Here is a 19,408-nt window from a genome sequence, read left to right on the forward strand (position 1 = left end):
AATCAATAAAGAAAAAAAAATTATTTTAAAAATTAAAAAAAAATAAAAACAGAGAAGAAAATAAAGTTTATATCTAGAAAAAAATAAAAGAAAACACCTACTATAGATTCTACAATCTATTTTAAAGATTCAAATCAATAAAAAATATTCAGGCTACTTTTGAAAATAGAAAAGCAATATTTCCTCAGCAACTGTTAGTTTAGTAAAACATGACTATTGTCTTTTAGGGGAATGCAAATATGACTTGCATTCATTGCATCAAAAGATATTCATTGTAACTTCCTGTAGTAACTTAGAATATGAGTTAAGCTCCTTCAGAGAGCCCTAAAATAAACATAGCTCTGATAAAAGACTACTTCTAGAACTGATGTAGCCAAATAAATGTTCCGCATATTTTATTGGAGGTTAATGTCTAAATTATCTTAGAGCTAATAAATTCATCTATATAAAATATTTATTGAGCATGCATTTCATACCAGACATTGTTCTTGGTACTAGGAAACAGCAAAAGATAGATATTAAAAGAGACACAGGTCAAAGTGTGTGTGTGTGTGTGTGTGTGTGTGTAGAGGGATGGGTAGCTTTTTAGTTGGGAAAGTGAGAGAAAGCCTCTCTGGGGAAGTAACTGATGCAGATGCCCAAAGGAGTCAGCCATACAAAGATCTGGGAGAAGAGCATTCAGGATAAAGAGAACATCAGTGCAATGGGCAGAATGACTGGTATGTTCCTGGGAAAGAAAACCCCCAATGTGGTAGAAACAGTGAGTAGAGGGAAAAGAGGTAGGAAATGAGGTCAGGCAGATATTTATGGGTAGATCAGAGGCTTTACAAGACATGGTACAGAGTCTGAATGGCATTCTTCTTGTAATGAGAAGCTACTAGCAGGTTTTAAGTATGAAGGTTGAAAAGGTAAGATTTACATTAAAAGATCACTCTTGTAGGAGAGACAATATCTAAAGGTCTAACATACATGTAATTGGAGTCCCAAAAGGAAAGGAAAAAGATGAGGCAGAAAAATATTTCATGAGAAAAGAGCCAAAACTTTCCTCAAATTGGTAAATAAATGAATTTAGATAATTAAGAAGCTCAGTGAATCTCAAGCATATTAAATACAAAGAAAACCACACCTGACCACATCCACTTGAAAAGTGCCCAAGGAAAAGGATGAGAACTTTTATCCCAATTTCACCTATATCTATCTTATGCTATTTCTTAGTACCAATGACTCCAGTAAACATATTTTCAAATGATTAAAAATATTATCATAGTGCAACTACTGAAAACCAAAGATAAAGAAAATCTTGAAGCTGCCAGAATGAGTACAGGGAACAATGGTTTGAATCACTAATGACTCTCAATCTAAACAATGGAGAGCGGAAACCAGTGGAACAACATCTTCAAAGTGCAGGGAGAACAAAAAACGTCATCCTAGAATTCTATTCCCAGTGGAAATATCCTTCAATAATGAAAAAAAAAAAAATTAAGTCATTGTCAGACAAAGAAAACCACCACAGAAAATGCTAAAGAAAGATACTCAGATTGAAGGAAAATGACATAAGATAGAAAATTGAATATTCAGGAACAAATGAAGAGCTTTGTAAATGAAATACTCCCAAAATGTAGCCTTCTTCCACCTCCAAAAAATTATTCTTGTTGCTGGCATAATCAGAAATGGCATTTCCTGAAGCTTTAAGAGACACTCACTTATAAATAGTTAAAAATAGCACATTTCTATATCTACCCTTTTTAGAGTGAAGAATAAAGAACGAAGATGCCATAGAAGTAAATACCGAAACTAAGGAAAGTAAGAACTAGGCATGAACAACTTCTAATTAAACAAACAAAAGAAAAGAAGAAGAAAAAAGAAAACCAAAAAACAAGACCCTGAAAATATACCTGGGACCATACATAAAACATTACAGAAAATGCAAACATCAAAACCTAATATAATTGCTCTGTGGAAATTAGTTCTTAGGGAACACGATAAATTGTCTGCTGTCTCTGACCCAGGAGTTTCATGTCTTTTGCCAGTCTCCATGACATTGTGGCAGGCTGGCTGGTTAGCTTACAAATAGGGTAATCTATTTGTGGCAGGCTAGCTGGTAGCTTACAAATAGGTGTGAGAAATAGTATTTATTGACAATTTTATCATCCTAACATTAGTGTGCCTATAAAAGAAAGAGAAAAATTAGAAATATATAAATCCAGGAAGAATTATCTTTATTTTTTATTTTTAAATTTATCTTATCATGTCATGTTTAGAATTCCAAATAGATTGGCTATGAAAAATCTGCAGGAGAGGACTGCAGTAGTCTATAGAAATTCTATCCCAAATTCCAAAATTCTAATCATAGAACATCTCAAAAACTAATATTTCATTCTCATTTTGGAAAATGCTATTGTATAGGTTTTGCACATGTTACAATACCTAGAACATGACGAGTGTCTACCAGATAACTGTTAATTTTTAAGTTATAAACAAAAATAGCAAGCAAGTCAACTAACAAATATGTAGTAAATATATTCCCTTTGTTTAAAAAATAAATGCTTTAATTATTTGTAGACTCTTCCCCAACCCTAGCATCAGTCCATTGGGAGGAAGTGACACATATGATTGGCTTCCTTGAAATGTACAATGTCACAGAATTCAGTCATGGGGATCACAGCTTCCCACCTAAAGCAAATGCATGATTCAGGAAATTAGAATGACTCCAGTAAATACATATTTTCAAATTATTAAAAATGTTATCTAAGACAAATAACATTAATATTAAATAGCCCTTAAGAATCTATCAAGCACTTCTCACATACTATATTTCACTTAATAGTTCTCCAAATCCTGTGAAGTAGATATTATCATACTCCATTAGGAAAAAGATAATGAGGCCCAAGATCACACAATAAATGGCAGAAAAGTGGGCTGAAATCAGGAGTCTCAAAGTTGAATCAGTCCTTTTTTACTAGTACTTTACTATCCTTCCAGTACAATATGCAATTCTATCAATGGACAAATGAAAAATGTTCTTATTCTGAAATATGACATGGATAACAAAATAAATGTGAATAATTATTTCATCAAAAAAGTATTATGTGCTAGACCTTGTTTTAGTGGCTTGGGATACAGCTGTGAATAACTTGGTTTATTTTTTTATCAAGTTGAAGTTATCCTTCTCACCCTTATAGAAAAAGTCATGTTCTGGGTCATTTAAACTTCCCTTTCTAATAGCTGAAAGAACAACACAGCAAAGGACATAGCTAAGTCACTGGAACAACACTCAGCATGCATCTGTGCTTTTCCCCCTGGAACCCGGACAGTGCAAGGCTGAGCACTCTTCAATGACCATAATGTTGTCTGGGCCAACAGCCAGCTAAGCTTTTTCTGGCCCGATCTTGTCAGTGAAAGTGAGCTTAAAAACAGAGCTTTCCTTCCTGTAGAACCCTAAATGAATTAACAGCCTTCCTAGAATTTCTTTTAAAATACTGCCCTGAGATATTAGGGTGGAAGAATGATGGCAGGTTCTGAATGATGGCAGATTCTGTTATTTTAAAATCACCACAAGACAGCTCTCAATGAGAAACCAAGCCAAGGCTTCCTAATACTCTGACCCCTCTGGCCCCAAGATCACAGATACTGTGGCCTCTACATGAAAACTCTATTTTTAAAAAAATCATAAGGAAAACTGCCTTTTCAAGAGAACTTATTCAAGACCTCTATCAGCCTGTTCCTCATGTGTGAAAATGAAGATGGCTTTTTAATAAGAGAAGCCTATGTGCATCTGACAAGAATTACCCTTAAATTACACAGATGACAAAACATCTTCACACAATTTTATAAATAATTCCATGGAGTTCACCTGAAATCTGCTCGTGCACCCCAGACTAAGAAAGCGTGGTATTTGATGACCTTCCAGCCCCAATTCTAAGACTCCAATGCAGTATCTTACCCAATGTCATGCCCACAACTTATATCACATGGTCATTACTGAAAAGTGTTCTATTTATCTAATTGTACTAATTAATTGAACGAATACTATTAACTTTTTTTTGCTTCTGACCTTCACAAAAAAGAACTCAAAAGCATTTCTGGTATTTCACATTCAGGATTCTTATTGATCCAACCATATACCACAGTTACGGGGCTTGTTTTAAGAGATTCTGAAATTTAATACCTGTAATTTCATATTCTATCAATGTTCAAATCTAATTTAATTAGCATAGAAATACTTGTTCAGACCAAAGTATTAAAACAGACACAGAAAAAGCAGGTCCTATGGCTGTCATTCATTTAAAATGATCAACAGGGTGTGTATGTAAGTGTGGGGAGTATCTTCCTCTAGAAAAGAAAAGCAGCACTGAGTCTTTATATTTTGCTCCAATAAAACACATATCAATGTCTCATGATTCATAGAGAAAATAGTTCCAGAAACTGGGGAGAAAGGTGAATCCTTGGTAACAGTTCTGATTTATTTCAAAAAAACCTTTAACTTATTCTAGGCATCTCTCTCTCTCCTACTAAATTCAACTGATTAACATGTGTGGTTCATGATACCCCTTTTGAAACGTTCATTTATTCTCCATCTTCTTTATTATATACTTGTGTTTCTTTAACACATGACTTTCCCACCAGATTGTAGGCTATATGTAATGGAAGGTATATATTGTTTTATTCCACACTGTAAACTCAGCAATGGCGCAGACAAGGCACTCAGTAAATGTTTACTCAACAAAGTCAAGCCAAGGCAATCTCATTTAAAATATTTTAGCTGCCATGGCTAGATATTTTTCTGCCTGCAGCTTTATTCTTTCCTTCTTCTCCCTCCCTCTGTCCGCATCACTGCTAAAGTGATCATTCTAACTGAAAATGCTGAAACTTCCTATTTTCTAACCATCAATGAATGGCATCCTCAAGGAGAAAAGTCAAATTCAAGCATGGTACTTTGAGCCTGCCTAAGTTTGGTGTAACTTTCAGACCTTATCTGCAGCTACTTCTTTCTCAACCTATGGCTCCCAGTGCACCTAACCACTCAATTGGCAAACCCACTAGGATATCTTCCACCTCCCTGCCTCACATATCCTTTTCTCTGCTCAGAATGATATTTTATCTTCTTAGCTATCCGGCAAGCTCCTCCTCTTGTTCAAGTCTCAGCTTAATCGTTTTCTCTTTTATATAAACTTCTATGACTCTTTCAAGTATGTAACTTGTAATATGGCATACAGGTTAAAAGCAAGGGCAAAAGAATTGACTGAATGGGTTAAAATTAAACTGGGTTAAAATTCTAGCTCCACTATTTATTAGCTATTGTCTAGACAAATCATTTATTTTTATTTATTTATTTTTTGTTTGTTTTTTCTTTATTTCTTTTTTTTTCTCAGACAAATCATTTAAACCTACTGGTAATTAAAATCCTTAACAGTCCTAGTATTTACTCAGAGGATGAATGTATAAATTGAATGATATAACCTATATAAAGTGCTGAGCACAGTGTTTGACACATGGCATGTATGCTTCACTTTACATGTCATCATCACTATTATTGTTCCTATATATCGTACTTATCCCTAGCACTTAACTGAGCCCTATGAATACAGGGAATGCTAGTTAACTGCTCGCTCTTTTCAACAGAAATCTGATCGAGGGATCACTAAGAGAGGAAGCCGTAGAACACACCTGTATTTATTAAATCTCTACATGCTGTTGATCCAGATCACTCAGCATATAGATGAACATAGTTGATGTCTAGAAATGTTTCACATCTTTGACTTTAGCTGCTAACTTTTAAAATATTTATTTATCTATTTCCAGTTTTATTGAGGAATTGATACATATAACTGTACATATTTAAGGTGTACAATGTGATGATCTGATATATATACACATTGTAAAATGACTATCAAGATCAAGATAATTACATGGCCAACATAGTTAACTCTTTTTTGTGTGGTGAAAATACGAGATCTACTCTCAGCACATTTCAAGTACGCAACCCCATGTTATCAACTATAGTCACTATGTTGAACATTCAATCCTCAGAACTTACTCATAACTAAAAATTTGTACTCTTTGACTAACATGTCTCCATTTCCCACTTCCTATGGCTCCTGGCCATCATTCTATTGTTTTTATAAAACTGGCCTTTTTATCTTATTTTTTAAGATTTCACATATAAGTGATACCATATAGTATTTGATTTTCTCTGTCAGGCTTATTTCACTTTAGCTGCTATCTTTTAAGGCTTAAATTCTCAATGTTTCAGGAATACAATTTCATAATGTCTTTTATATAAATTAGTAATCTCTAAAAGTTTAATTAAACTGAAGGGAGATTAGCTTTAGAATAAAGTAAGTAACATATAGTAAAAATCATGTAAGCCCTGGTAGGTAAGGAACACTTTTCGTTATATTAGTATTACTTTTGGGTTAATGAAAAAGAATATAAATTGTACTTGAGTTGGAGGAATTATCTGTTGAACAGATATTAGAAAACAGAAACAGGTTTTATATAAAATTTGAATAACAAAATCCTATAATATCCACATATTTAAAAGTAACTAGAAATATCAACTGATCAACTTTTTTGTACTATTAGCTATACAAAAAAAGCACATGACTTGGTCCTTACCTTTAAGAACACATTAAAAGTGAAGAAGAGTCAACAGATAAAGAGTTAAATGCAGTAAGTTTTAACCAACAGGCTAAGACAGTAGTAAAAAAGATGAAAAAGTACATGAATAATTTCTACTTTAAGAATTTCAGGGTGAGGAGAAAATCAAATTGCAACCTGATGGATGCTGCAATACTGAAGGCCAATCATTTAATGAGCTAAACCCAGCAATATTTACCTAATGCATACATAAAACGTTTTTAGAAATGCAGAAATAATTAAGTGAGGATGCTGTCAGAGATCAAGCTAAATTACTCTTAAGCAATAGGCTCTGTTAAACAAGGAAACTAACTTTTGTAATTCTTCTTTTACAGCTTTTAGCTTAGTAAACCTTTTCACAAAAAAATCATTTGAGATCTTTTAATTTTATAGTATAACTGAGTAAGCAGTAATAATGTAATTTGTACTACACACATCATCCTTTAAATAAGTAACCCTTTGGAAATGGGTCTATTTGATACCATGGAGTATATGGAGGAAAGAACTGGTTTCCAAAAAGCCAAGGAATCAGAATTTTATTTGTATTTTTAAAAATTATAAAATTATGATTAGTGCAGTAGGTAACTGTCTAACCTTAAAATTAAGTTATTTAACTGGTTTAGAAAATAAAAAGTGAGAATTTCCAAGAGGTGAGATGAACTGATTTAAGACTTTGGAAACAAGGAATTTCAAATGTCCTTAAAAAATCTAGAAACCTTTCCCTGATCCAAATGAGCTGGGCCTTGAGAGATAAGAAGGAAATTTACCAGACTGAGACATTGGGCAAAGGTAGAGGGAATACTATGTACAAAGAACTAAAGGGGCAGCAATGCACTAACCATTCCTGGGCAGGCAAAGGTTTATGTAGTCACACTGGGAGGCCGACCTTAGGAGGCAGCACCTGGATGGATCACAGGTGTGCTGGGACATTGCTTCCCTCAGCTCTCCGGAGCTCCAGAAGCCCAGAGAGACCAGAGGCTCTCATAGTCAGACAACAACCTTTTCTGGTTAGTATTCCATATGTGACAGGTCATGAAAAGGGTTGGGAATCACTGGTGGAGGATTCTTGAAACATGGGCACATGGAGGTAAATGAAATGAAGTAAAATAAAACACCCAGGTCCAGTTGTTTTATATATGGTGGGGAATTCCAAGGTCTTGGGTCTTTGTCTCATGATCCATAGGAAATTGTGGAGGTTTCTAATCAGGTGAAGGACAGGCCCGATTTTCTGTTTAAGAAAATAAACAATTCTGAAGCAGTGTAGGTGGCACAGCAATGAAGTGGAACATCCAGTTAGAAAGATAGGGCAGCCCTAGCTGGTTTGGCTCAGTGGATAGAGCGTCAGCCTATAGACTGAAGGGTCCCATGTTCGACCAGGGTCCCAGGTTCGATTCCAGTCAAGGGCACATGCCCAGGTTGTGGTCTCGACCCCAGTAAGGGGTGTGCAGGAGGCAGCTGATCAATGATTCTCTCTCATCATTGATGTTTCTATCTCTCCATCTTCCTTCCTCTCTGAAATCAATAAAAATCTATTTTAAAAAATTTGTTTAAAAAAAGAAAGCTAGGGTAAAGGAGCCCAGATAGATGGTGACAAAGATGGTTTGATTTTGGGTGGTAGGCACACAATGCAATATACAGATCATGTATCACAGAAATGTACAATTGAAACCTATATGATATTATTAACCAACTAGAGGCCTGGTGCATGAAATTTGGGCCCTGGGGGGGGGGTGGTTTAATCCCTCAGCCAGGCCTGTACCCTCTCTAATCCGGGACCCCTCAGGGACTGTCTGACTGCCAGGGATTGGGCCTAAACTGGCAGTCGGACATCCCTCTTGCAATCCAGGACTGCCGGCTCCTAACCACTCACCTGCCTGCCTGCCTGATTGCCCCAAACCACTGTCTGCCTGCTGGTTGCCCCTAACCGCTCTCGCCTGACAGCCTGCTCATGCCTAACTGCTCTCCCCTGCTGGCCTGGTTGCCCCTAACTGCTCTCCCCTGCTGACATGGTCACCCTTAACTGCTCTCCTCTGCCAGCCTGATCGCCCCTAACTACCTCTGCCTTGGCCCCCACCACCGTGGCTTTGTCCGGAAGGACGTCCGGTCTAATTAGCATATTACCCTTTTGTTAGTATAGATGTCCCCCCAAAAAATTAAAAAAAAAAAAAAGAAAGCTAGGACAACCTTGAGCCTTAAATTAGATCACGAATAGAACAGAGGCAGTGAGCCTGAAAAGGACGATTGAAGAGATATCTTTGAAGTAGATCTGCCCAAAGTGTTCAACTTATTGACAATGCCTCTCCGCAGCAAAAGAAGATAAAAGATAAAGCAGGGTTTCTTTTAGATATATTTGTATTTGTATTCTGCAAAGAGAATGATTCTTGCCAAAAATCTGGATCTTACCATATGCCATGATTATATTTTGCAACTGCTGGAAAGTCTTTTTAAACAACATTTCCAATTGTATTACAGCTACTGAAATACTCAGTTACTCCTGGAATTGAGGGAGTTTTCAGTGCTCTGTTCAAGATTCACAGAGAAGTTCAATTCTGTAAGCATCTGCTGAGTATCTCCTATGTGCCAGGCACAGGATTAGATGCTAGCGTTACAATGTTCTTTGTCCTTTGCAAAACAATTCTTTAAAAAAGGGTTTATCTCTTGAACATAATCAGCAGTATGTTTGCCAGAGGGAAGAGGACAGGGGAAGTGAGGTGACAGGAGATTTGACTGGGTGGTGGGCACACAGTACAATATATAGATCTTGTAACATAGAAACCCACAACTGAAACCTATATGATCATGTTGACCAATTTCATCCCAATAAATTTAATTGTAAAAAGAAATCAAATAAATAATAACAAAATAAAAAAGGGTTTCTGTATGACAACACCTGAGCCTGTGTTTGTATTAACACAAACCAATCCATCAGTCTGTAGGCTACCTGTCTAACGTGGGGCTTGCTCAGCTCTGTAACAGCCTGTGGCGCTGAGCAAGAAAAGACTTGACACATTGCATGACAGCTGTTGAGGACGCTGGGCCACAATAAATGGCAGCGCTTGATGATGAGCACAAAAAGGTGAAGAAAACAATTCAACACACACACACACACTCCAAAGTTCTTTTGCTAGAATTATATATTCTTCATCCACTTCAATTTATTGTACACCTGAAACTAATATAACTATACTTAAATACAAAAATAAATGAAGGGCCCTTTTCCAAAGACAAAACAGTATTTATCTAGAACTAATCCTAATTCTTCCTCTTATAAACAGTGAATCTGCTTTTTGATAAGAGGAAAGCGGAAAACATTGCAATTAATCTTTCAAGTATCTCTATAGAATTTGCTTTAAAAAGTTCTTCATGAGGTAGGAGGGGGCTTCCTTACATGTAGATAGGGTGAAGCAAAAGGAGATTTACTGTTGTTCATATGGAAAATACAATAATTAATACATAATAATGCAAGAATAAACTCATGTTTCACATACTCACAAATGTCAGCCTACTTTTGCCACACCTTGTACATTGATTTTTATAACACTTAAATATAAATAAACTCATAGGTTCTTAACAGGGGTAGAGGCTCAGGGTGGTGGTGGGGGAAGGAACTATCTTGTCCCCTGCTTATTGCTCCAGGATCCTCTCCTAGCGTTTGACCTCTCAGTGCCCTGTATGTTCTACCAACACAGAACTCCCTTTAGTTCCCTGAAAGCACACCCTTTCTACCCCTGTGGCTCTCTGCACATGCTGATTTCTGTCTGAACATCACTCCACCCAACCCTCTGCCATGCATTCCAGGCAAATTCTAGCTCTTCCTTCAAATCACATCTGCATAAAACAAATGAATATTTATTTCCCCCTCTATATTACTTCTAAACACAGTTCACACATCTACTGCACATATTACATAGACCATAATATTTGTTCTCATGTCCTAATGGTTCACTGGACTTTCAGTTATTCAAGGGATATATATTTTTCCAAATAAACAACAACAACAGTTCATCAAAATGTAACGTGTCACAGATAACAAATAACAAAACTGAGGTAGAGAGAGGTTAGGTAACCTGCCCAAAGTCGCACAGTAAGTGGCGAAGCCAGGACTGGACCCTTGGTGGTTTCACTCGAGTCTACTTCAGCTCTGCACCAGAAAACACCTTACTAGATACTCACAAAGTAAAACAAAGACTACATTGTAAACACAAGCCAGGGTCTTGCTTTGTCAGTCCTGAGGGCAAGAATCATTTTTATCTAAAGCAAAGATATTTTTTCTTAATTTGACATGAAGAGAATTAGAGAATCACAGGATAGTATTATTACAGGATTTCTTCCATTTTTAAACTCCTACATTTGCTGAGAAGACTGAGGTCCAGAGAGGTTCAATTCATGTCCAGTCATACATGATTAAGCAGAACTTAGTAATGATAAGGTACTGAGCTCCTATGATATGTTCAAAATTGTGAAAAGTGCTTTACTATGACAATTTGTGCAATCCTTACAAGAACACTCAGGAGATATTCTTCTACCCACTTTATAGGAGGTTAAGTAGCTGTCATCAGTCAGAGGGGCATTAGTGGTAAAGCTGGAATGAGAAACAGGGTCCATTCTACACCCCCAGATCTCAACAATGAAGCTATACTCCATTACTCCATACTGCCATCCCACGACACATTTCTAGGCAAAAGAAAATATTAGTAAAGTTTTAGTAAAAACTGGGGGAAAATGACTGTAAACCTGACTTTGCTAGTGAATTGTATTAGTTCTCCTCTTTCTTTTTAAAATTTTTATTGATTTCAGGGAGGAAGGGAGAGGGATAGAGAGATAGAAACATCAATGATGAGTTCTCCTCTTTCTTTTTAAAATTTTTATTGATTTCAGGGAGGAAGGGAGAGGGATAGAGAGATAGAAACATCAATGATGAGTTCTCCTCTTTCTTTTTAAAATTTTTATTGATTTCAGGGAGGAAGGGAGAGGGATAGAGAGATAGAAACATCAATGATGAGTTCTCCTCTTTCTTTTTAAAATTTTTATTGATTTCAGGGAGGAAGGGAGAGGGATAGAGAGATAGAAACATCAATGATGAGTTCTCCTCTTTCTTGTAAGAAGGGCTAAACACCAGAAATGGAAGTTATGTGTGTATTTCCCCCCATTTAAAATGGAAGCTTAATAAAGAAACACCTTTAGACAAGAGAACAATTATATGTAATGGAATATAGAACCAGATTCCTCAGGTAATTAACCACTGAGCCCAAACCTATAGGCTGTTCCTGACAGCTCCCAGGGCTTTGCTTGAATTGTTGAATAAGATGTGCCTGGGCTGGCTTTTGAAAGAGATTCTATGTTTAAAGCCTTTGAAGGTATTTTAACATATATTTATATTTACTGGTGCGTGTGTGTACAATCACAACGCAAACCCATTTTGCATTTATGTATATATATGTGTGTATGCAAGTATTTGGCCCCTATGTTTGAAACTGCAGAACCTGTTTTATTGTTCAAAAATGTAGAGAGAAATGAAAGAGACCTTCCTTTCTAGCCATAGGGAGCTACCTACCACTTAACAGAAATACTTCCTGTTTTTAAGCAGTTGGGGAGACATGAGTTCCAACCCAAATACTTGGCTTGGAAAGTTAGTGCTGTGTTGATTGATGCTTTTATAACCACATTTACTCTACCTTAAATATCAATATGAAAAGAGAGATGATTTTTCTCCCCCTCTCAACTCTTTTTTTGAAGGTTTGAGAAAATAGGAGAGAGAGAAAGGAAAGGGAAGGAAAATATTATAACCAGAACAGCTGGATGACAGAGGTTAGCACAGCTCTGACAGAGCTGAATTATCTCAAATTTATTCTGGGGGTGGGGAAGGGCAGTGATTTCTTTGTAAGAATGCAAAAGAGAAAAATGGAACTCTAGCCGAATATTAGAATCTTTAAAGAGTCTGCAAGTTGCAACTACATTCTCTAACAAAGCATTTTAACAAATTTTTCATGTGTGGTCATGGGATTAATACTGCCTCAGACATTAAACTTAAAAGTACTGTCGATATAAAAGGTCTCAAACAGGCAATTTTGCTTTAATGATTTTTGTAGAAAAATCAGAATTTTTGTTTTGTAGTCCTCAATATTGCTCCTTGAGGTCAGTTCAGTATCTTCATTTGCATAGAACATGCATTGCTCTGTCCAACCTGTCTTCAAACATTGAGCTCTCTGAGTAGGATGATCTCCTGTACCCTACTCTCTCTTTTTCTGGCTAACAGTCAATTCACTCTTTAGATTCATTTGAAAAATCAATAACTCAGGGGAAGCCTTCTCTAATCTCCCAGAACAAGTGAGATGTTCCCCTTCCTAAATGTTTCCATAGCACTTGGTGTTTATACATAGCACTGAATGCCTATAATTATTTTCTCAAATACTTAAAATTATTTAATAGAAACGCTATATAGCAGACATTGTGCTAGTTCTAGTAACATACATTATTTTGTTTAATCCTTGAACAACCCCAAGAGCACATACTTGGAGTATTAGAACAACACTCTAACCAATGAGCAGTCAGGGCACCACAGGTGTTTTTTTTTTCTTCTTAATTTCGGTTTCTTCAGGAAAAGAACATTTTATGTATTCCCCGTCTATTTACTTTCCCACTCTCTTAGACAACCATCTCATATGTTCTCTCTCTTCAAACTTCCAGTACCATCTCCTCTGTCCTCAGTTTTACCTGATATCTTTTTAATAAGAAAACTGAATAATTAGAAGGAAAAGCAGTCAATAGAAATAGACCATAACTCATAGAGGTGCTAGAAGTAGCAGACTTTGAAACAGCTACTATATGTGTATTTAAAGATTTAAAGGAAAGCACAGTTCAGAAGAGATAAATGGAAGCTATAAAAGGAATCAAGTGGAAATTATAGAGCTGGAATATACAGTATCAGACGTAAAAATTCACTCGTTGGATTTATCAACAGATTAGATACAACATAGCAATAAAACTATCCAAACTGAAGCATAGCCCCTAATATTACATTCCTTTCAATTCCCACTCAATTTAGGATGATTTCTGCTCTTAATGCTACAACTTTTAAATTGCTGAAGCAAAAAATATTCCCATTCTCAAGTTTCTTAAGTTAGAAGCAGCAGAATATAGAATGTAGGCCTATGTGTGTGTGTATGTAAAACTACTGTTAATTGCCCTAATTGGTTTGGCTCAGTGGATAGAGCATTGGCCTGCAGACTCAAGGGTCCTAGGTTCGATTCCGGTCAAGGGCATGTACCTTGGTTGCAGACACATACCCAGTAGGGACTGTGCAGGAGGCAGGTAATCTATGTTTCTCTCTCATCAATGTTTCTAACTCTCTAGCCCTCTCCCTTCCTCTCTGTAAAAAAATCAATTAAAAAAAAACTACTGTTAGTTAAAATCACCTGTATTAAAAGGCAAAATTACTTAACTAGCCAACTAAATAAATATTTATCAGCCTGGCACTGGATGTATCAGAGATAAGCAATATTGCTCTGGCCTGAAGGAGCTTAGAGAATGGAGATGAGAGATATGAAAATGTTGTTCTTAATGGCAAAATCTGTACAACTAACTTTTCTAAACAAAATAATTATAACAAAAATCTCTCAACATTTCAAACTATAGAAAGAGATAGGATTCACTTCAGCTTAATAAAGCAGAATTGTCTTTTTCTTAGTATCAGTTGCCTACTTTTATTACACCTATACCCAATCCACTACAAATAGCAAATGAATTTCTTCATTTCTCCAGTTTCATATTTTCTGTAAGAGTCACTATTGTATGCGACAACCAAGCCACTGAATAAAACTAAAATTTCTCAGGGGAATAAACTGAACTAAAATCCCCAGTATACTATCTTGGTCCTACTCTCCTGCTTCTTGAAATTCCTGCTTTTTGAAAAGGAAATACTTTAAACAAACTTCTTCAAGTACTTGCACACATGTCCTCCTGACACACAGGACTTCAAATTTTATTATCTTGGGCAGAGGCAGTCTAATGATATTAACTCAAATTTGATCCGGAGTCTGAGGGAGCTGCAGCTGACCTCTGCAGCAACAGCTGTGAACAGTTACACCATTTCCTTGTCAGTGAAAAAGTCTGCATAGGTTTACCGCTCAGTATTAACTAACTGGGGATGTAAGGAGAGATAAGAATGTAAATGCTGAAGAGTTATATGCTGCAATCCAGGATAACTTGTCTTTTTTTCTTTATTTTATAGAGGGAAAGAAAAAGAGAGAGAAACATCTATGTGTGAGGGAAACAACTATTGCTTGCCTCCCGTGAGCATCTGACTGGGGATCAAATCCACAACCTAGGTATTAGCCTCGACCAGGAATGAACCTGAAACCGTTTGGTGCATAGGAGGATACCACAACCAATTGAGCCACACTGCCAAGGCTGTCTGACTTATTTTTATACCCCTCAAAGTTTATCATAAAGTACTTCTAAAAAAAATGATTATTTATAGTCCTTGCCAGTGTGGATCAGTTGGTCGAGTACTGTCCTGTATACTAAAAGGTCACTGGTTTGATTTCCGGACAAGGCGCGCGCACACACACACACACACACACACACACACACATCAAAAACGTGATTATTCCTAAAAAAAGAGGCAGGAAAAAGTGCACATATCTCAAGGTAAAAGTTCTGGTATGGGTGGGAAGGTAGGACATACTGTCACTCACTACATCCTCCATACAAAGTACTATTCACTTCAGTTAGCTGTCTGAGGTTTTTTCTTTTCACACACACACACACACACACACACACACTGAGTGGCCAGATAATTATGACCATCCCATCAGTAATTCGTTGGGCCATCTTTTGCCTTCAATACTGCGGCAATTCTTCTTGGCATTGACTCCACGACATGTTGAAAGGTTATGCGAGGAATCTGACACCATGCCTGATGAATGGCACTGTCCAGTTCTGTGAGATTTGATGGCTGTGGAACCAGCTGCCTGATGGCTCTTTTAACTTCATCCCACAAATGCTCAATTGAATTGAGATCTGGTGATTGTGGGGGCCACCTAAGCAAGGTAAAGTCTCCCTCATGTACTTGAAACCACTCCTGCACAATACGAGCACCGTGGCATGGCGCATTTTCTTGTTGGAAGAAGCCATCTCCATTGGGATACGCCATCAACATGATAGGATGAACTTGATCAGCAACGATACTTGGGTATGTTGTGCTATTCAGACATTTATAATGATCTGGTCCTCTAGCAACTTCAGCGCGAAATTATAGCTAATTTGCCTACAAAAGTCAGGTGGTCATAATAATCTGGCGACTCAGTGTATACACACACACACACCTACATTAGGAGCCCAGCCTGTGAAATCGCACGACACCACCCACCCTGGAGTCATCTTGGGCTGGTCCCGCCTTCTCCAGGCACCTCCCCGCTTCCGCCCCATCTCCGGTGCAACGCAGCAGCTCCGCCCTGTCATGGCACCAGAGGAGAGCGTGGAAGCCTCCTGCCTGCTGCACTGTGCTCCTTCCCCTGGCAGGTGGGCGGTGGGGCACTCTGAGTGCCCGAGGTGGGTGGCGAAGGACTGGTGAGGGGGGCGCTATGGGCTCTCACCCTTGCCCTCCCAAGCACGGGATGGTCCCGCCAATTCCATTACTCATTTGAACATAGAAACAAGATTATTAGTGTGGGTGTAAAAAATTAAATGACTAAATATTGCTCAACGTTAAGTGAAAAAAATATATCACTATCATTGACTCTTAGCTATAGTCAAACCACATACAGGTGGGGCAAAGTAGGTTCACAGTTGTTCGTATGGAAAATAATATTAATAAGTAATAACACAAGAATAAGCTGTTTTCCGTACCCACAACTGTCAACCTACTTTTGCCACACCCTGTATAAAAGGTTAGTTTCCAACTGTTAGTTTCCAACTGTTGTGACAATTTCAACAAAAGGGAGCTAGCTCCTCATGATCTGCTGGACTAGATGGTCAGGGTCCAAAGGACTGAAGATCTCTACTAATTTCTCCCTACAGTTCTTACTTCTGTTTTACCAGCACTTTCTAAGGCCCATTCTAGCTTGCTGATAAAACTGGCACTTGTCACAAAATATTCTTCTCCCTTCACCAATCATGCCATGGAAGGTTTTAAAAATAGTTACAATAGATATGCATATGCTGGTGCTCCGGGACGAATGTCAAGGGATTGGGAAACACCTTGGAAACACAAACAAACTTTATGTTTGTATGCATTTTTAAAGGAAAAAGGTCTTGAACATGAACCAATGGTTTGTCTTATTTATGTCTCCCAGGGCTTTTTCCCTGAAGAGAACAGAGTAGGTATTCCACAGCATATAGTAGGTATTTAGTAACTAGAGAATGAGTTGTGTTTATTCTATTTATTTATATTTTTATATTGTTACATATTTTTGTGTTCAGTGCCGTATCTATAAGAGATGCATTTTGCCCCCCCAAGTATTCCATTGATTCAAAATCGATCTTTCAATTGTACTAACATATGGAGGTAGCCATGTTTTTAGTACTATTACATACATACTTTTTTGAATGTCTCATTTAGTAAAATTTGTTGTAACTATTAAAGGTGTTCAGTTTGTCCTATAGAGATTATAGAGGTGAGGATTATAACAATATAATAATTAACAGTTATTGAGTCATTATCTGTTAAATGCTTTATAAATATCATCTTACAAGCTTCATAATCTATGAAGTATGTATTGTTACTATCATAATTTTATATATGAGACAATATTTTGTCCCAATTATATATTGGGACAATATATATGACCCAATGCCCAGGGTCAATCAGCTACTAAGTAGAGGTGGGATATGAACCAAAACAGACTGATTCCAAAATTCATAATCTAATCCATACTGCTGAATTATACCACTTATTACTGCGTGATATTCTGAAAAATTGTAATCATGAGTAAGATAAAATTGATGAAACATAAAAACAGCAAAAATAATTTTGTGAAGAAAGAGAATGCCCTCACACATTTATTAATAGCACATATCTCAATGGGTATTCATGTACTTTCTCAGAAAAGTAATAATAGGCAATGAAAAATTAAATTTCAAATATATCTTCAATTTTCTTTGTTGTTGTTTTTTTTGGTTCATTTGATTAAAGTCAGCTTATTGTTCTTTCATTATGAATTCTTAAAAATCTTCCTCTCAGGGTACTTGGCTCTCTAAACCATGCCTTTTAAAAGTTTTACTTTGAAGGTAGAGCATTCACTACAAAAAAAATATGACTTAAAATCATGGAATGAGAAACTCGTGTGAGGACATTGGATCCTTACTATTATATTGAAACTCAAAGCCTGTGATTTATTTACTTTTTGAAAGTAACTGACACCTTGTCACACCTACCTTGCCTTGGAGAGGTTAAAAAGTTGTTCAAGTTCCAGAGCAAAAGAGTGGCTCTAAACTGCCAACACGCAACGTGCCCTGACAAGCACTTTTTTTTTTTTTTTCCAATGAAGTAACAGGCCTGTTTTTTCAGGGCAACCAAATTCAAACAATGAAAGGAATCCTCCAAACTGTGAGCAAGGACACAGCAAGGGCCACAGGAGCAATCCCAACTGGGCAACTTTGGGCAAACACATGTTTTCATGTTTTAGTAGACGACACATGCCTGTGCCCCTCAGGTCCCTCAGCTATGTTATCAGTTTGTTGTCAGTATGCACCGAGAAGTACCACAAAGGGCTGTTCTGAACAAAACATTCCCTTTGGCTTCTAAGATGATGTCAAGGAAGAGTGGAGAAAATAAATATACCTCCTCTCAGAATACTGGAAACATATGAAATGGCTATGGTAGAAAACAAATTAACCCACAAAATGTGGATTTTCATTTTGGAACTGAGTCACCAGTTTTATTTCTTTACTAGAGGCCCAGTGCATGAAATTTGTGCACTGGGGGGGGGAGGGGGGTTGTCCCTCAGCCCAGCCTGCACCCTCTCACAGTCCGGGAGCCCTCGGGGGATGTCCAACTGATGGCTTATGCCCGCTCTGGGAGAAGTGGGCCTAAGCCGTCAGTTGGACATCGTTAGCGCTGCCACAGAGGTGAGAGAGGCTCCCACCCCTGCCGCTGCACTTGCCAGCCGTGAGCCCGGCTCAGGGCTTCTGGCTGAGCAGCACTCCCCCTGTGGGAGTGCACTGACCACCTGGGGCAGCTCCTGCATTGAGCGTCTGCCCCTTGGTGGTCAGTTCACGTCATAGAGACCAGTTGTTCTGCCATTCGGCCAATTTGCATATTAGCCTTTTATTATATAGGATTATATAGGATTTCATTCAGGGTCGGTGTGCATTAAAGCCCTGGAAACTTAAGGGCATCCTTGAAACAATCATAACATGTAAACTGCTACACATCTTTTACTTTGAAATCTGAAAAACAGAAAGACTAAGGTCTTGTTCCATATATCAGTAAGAAAAGAGAAAGATGTAAGGATACAGAATTAACAAAAGTAGTTCCATGGTCCTCAAAGGAATCTAAAGATATTTTTCATTCCTTTAGAACAATGGTTATATACACTGAGTGGCCAGATTATTATGACCACTCTGGCATAAAAGTGACAACTTTCTTGGAAGAAAAGCAGATACTGTAAATTTCTCAAAGTCTTCCCGAAACATTTTTTAAAGTAATTTTTACTTCTTTAGAAAAAAAGGCATACATGGCAATCTGTAATAAAATGCCCATTCTATAAAATAATTCATCTATACTAATAAAAGGGTAATATGCTAATTAGACTGGGAGACCTTCCAG

General features: G+C 37.3%; 1 protein-coding gene across 1 annotated transcript in view; it reads right to left on the bottom strand.

Annotated features, from left to right (window-relative positions):
• SPATA5 (spermatogenesis associated 5) overlaps positions 1–19,408 on the bottom strand; it is a 245,125-nt gene that overhangs the window by 47,678 nt on the left and 178,039 nt on the right.

Source organism: Myotis brandtii, unplaced genomic scaffold (genome assembly GCF_000412655.1).
Source record: "Myotis brandtii unplaced genomic scaffold, ASM41265v1 scaffold208, whole genome shotgun sequence".
Taxonomy (NCBI): domain Eukaryota; kingdom Metazoa; phylum Chordata; class Mammalia; order Chiroptera; family Vespertilionidae; genus Myotis; species Myotis brandtii.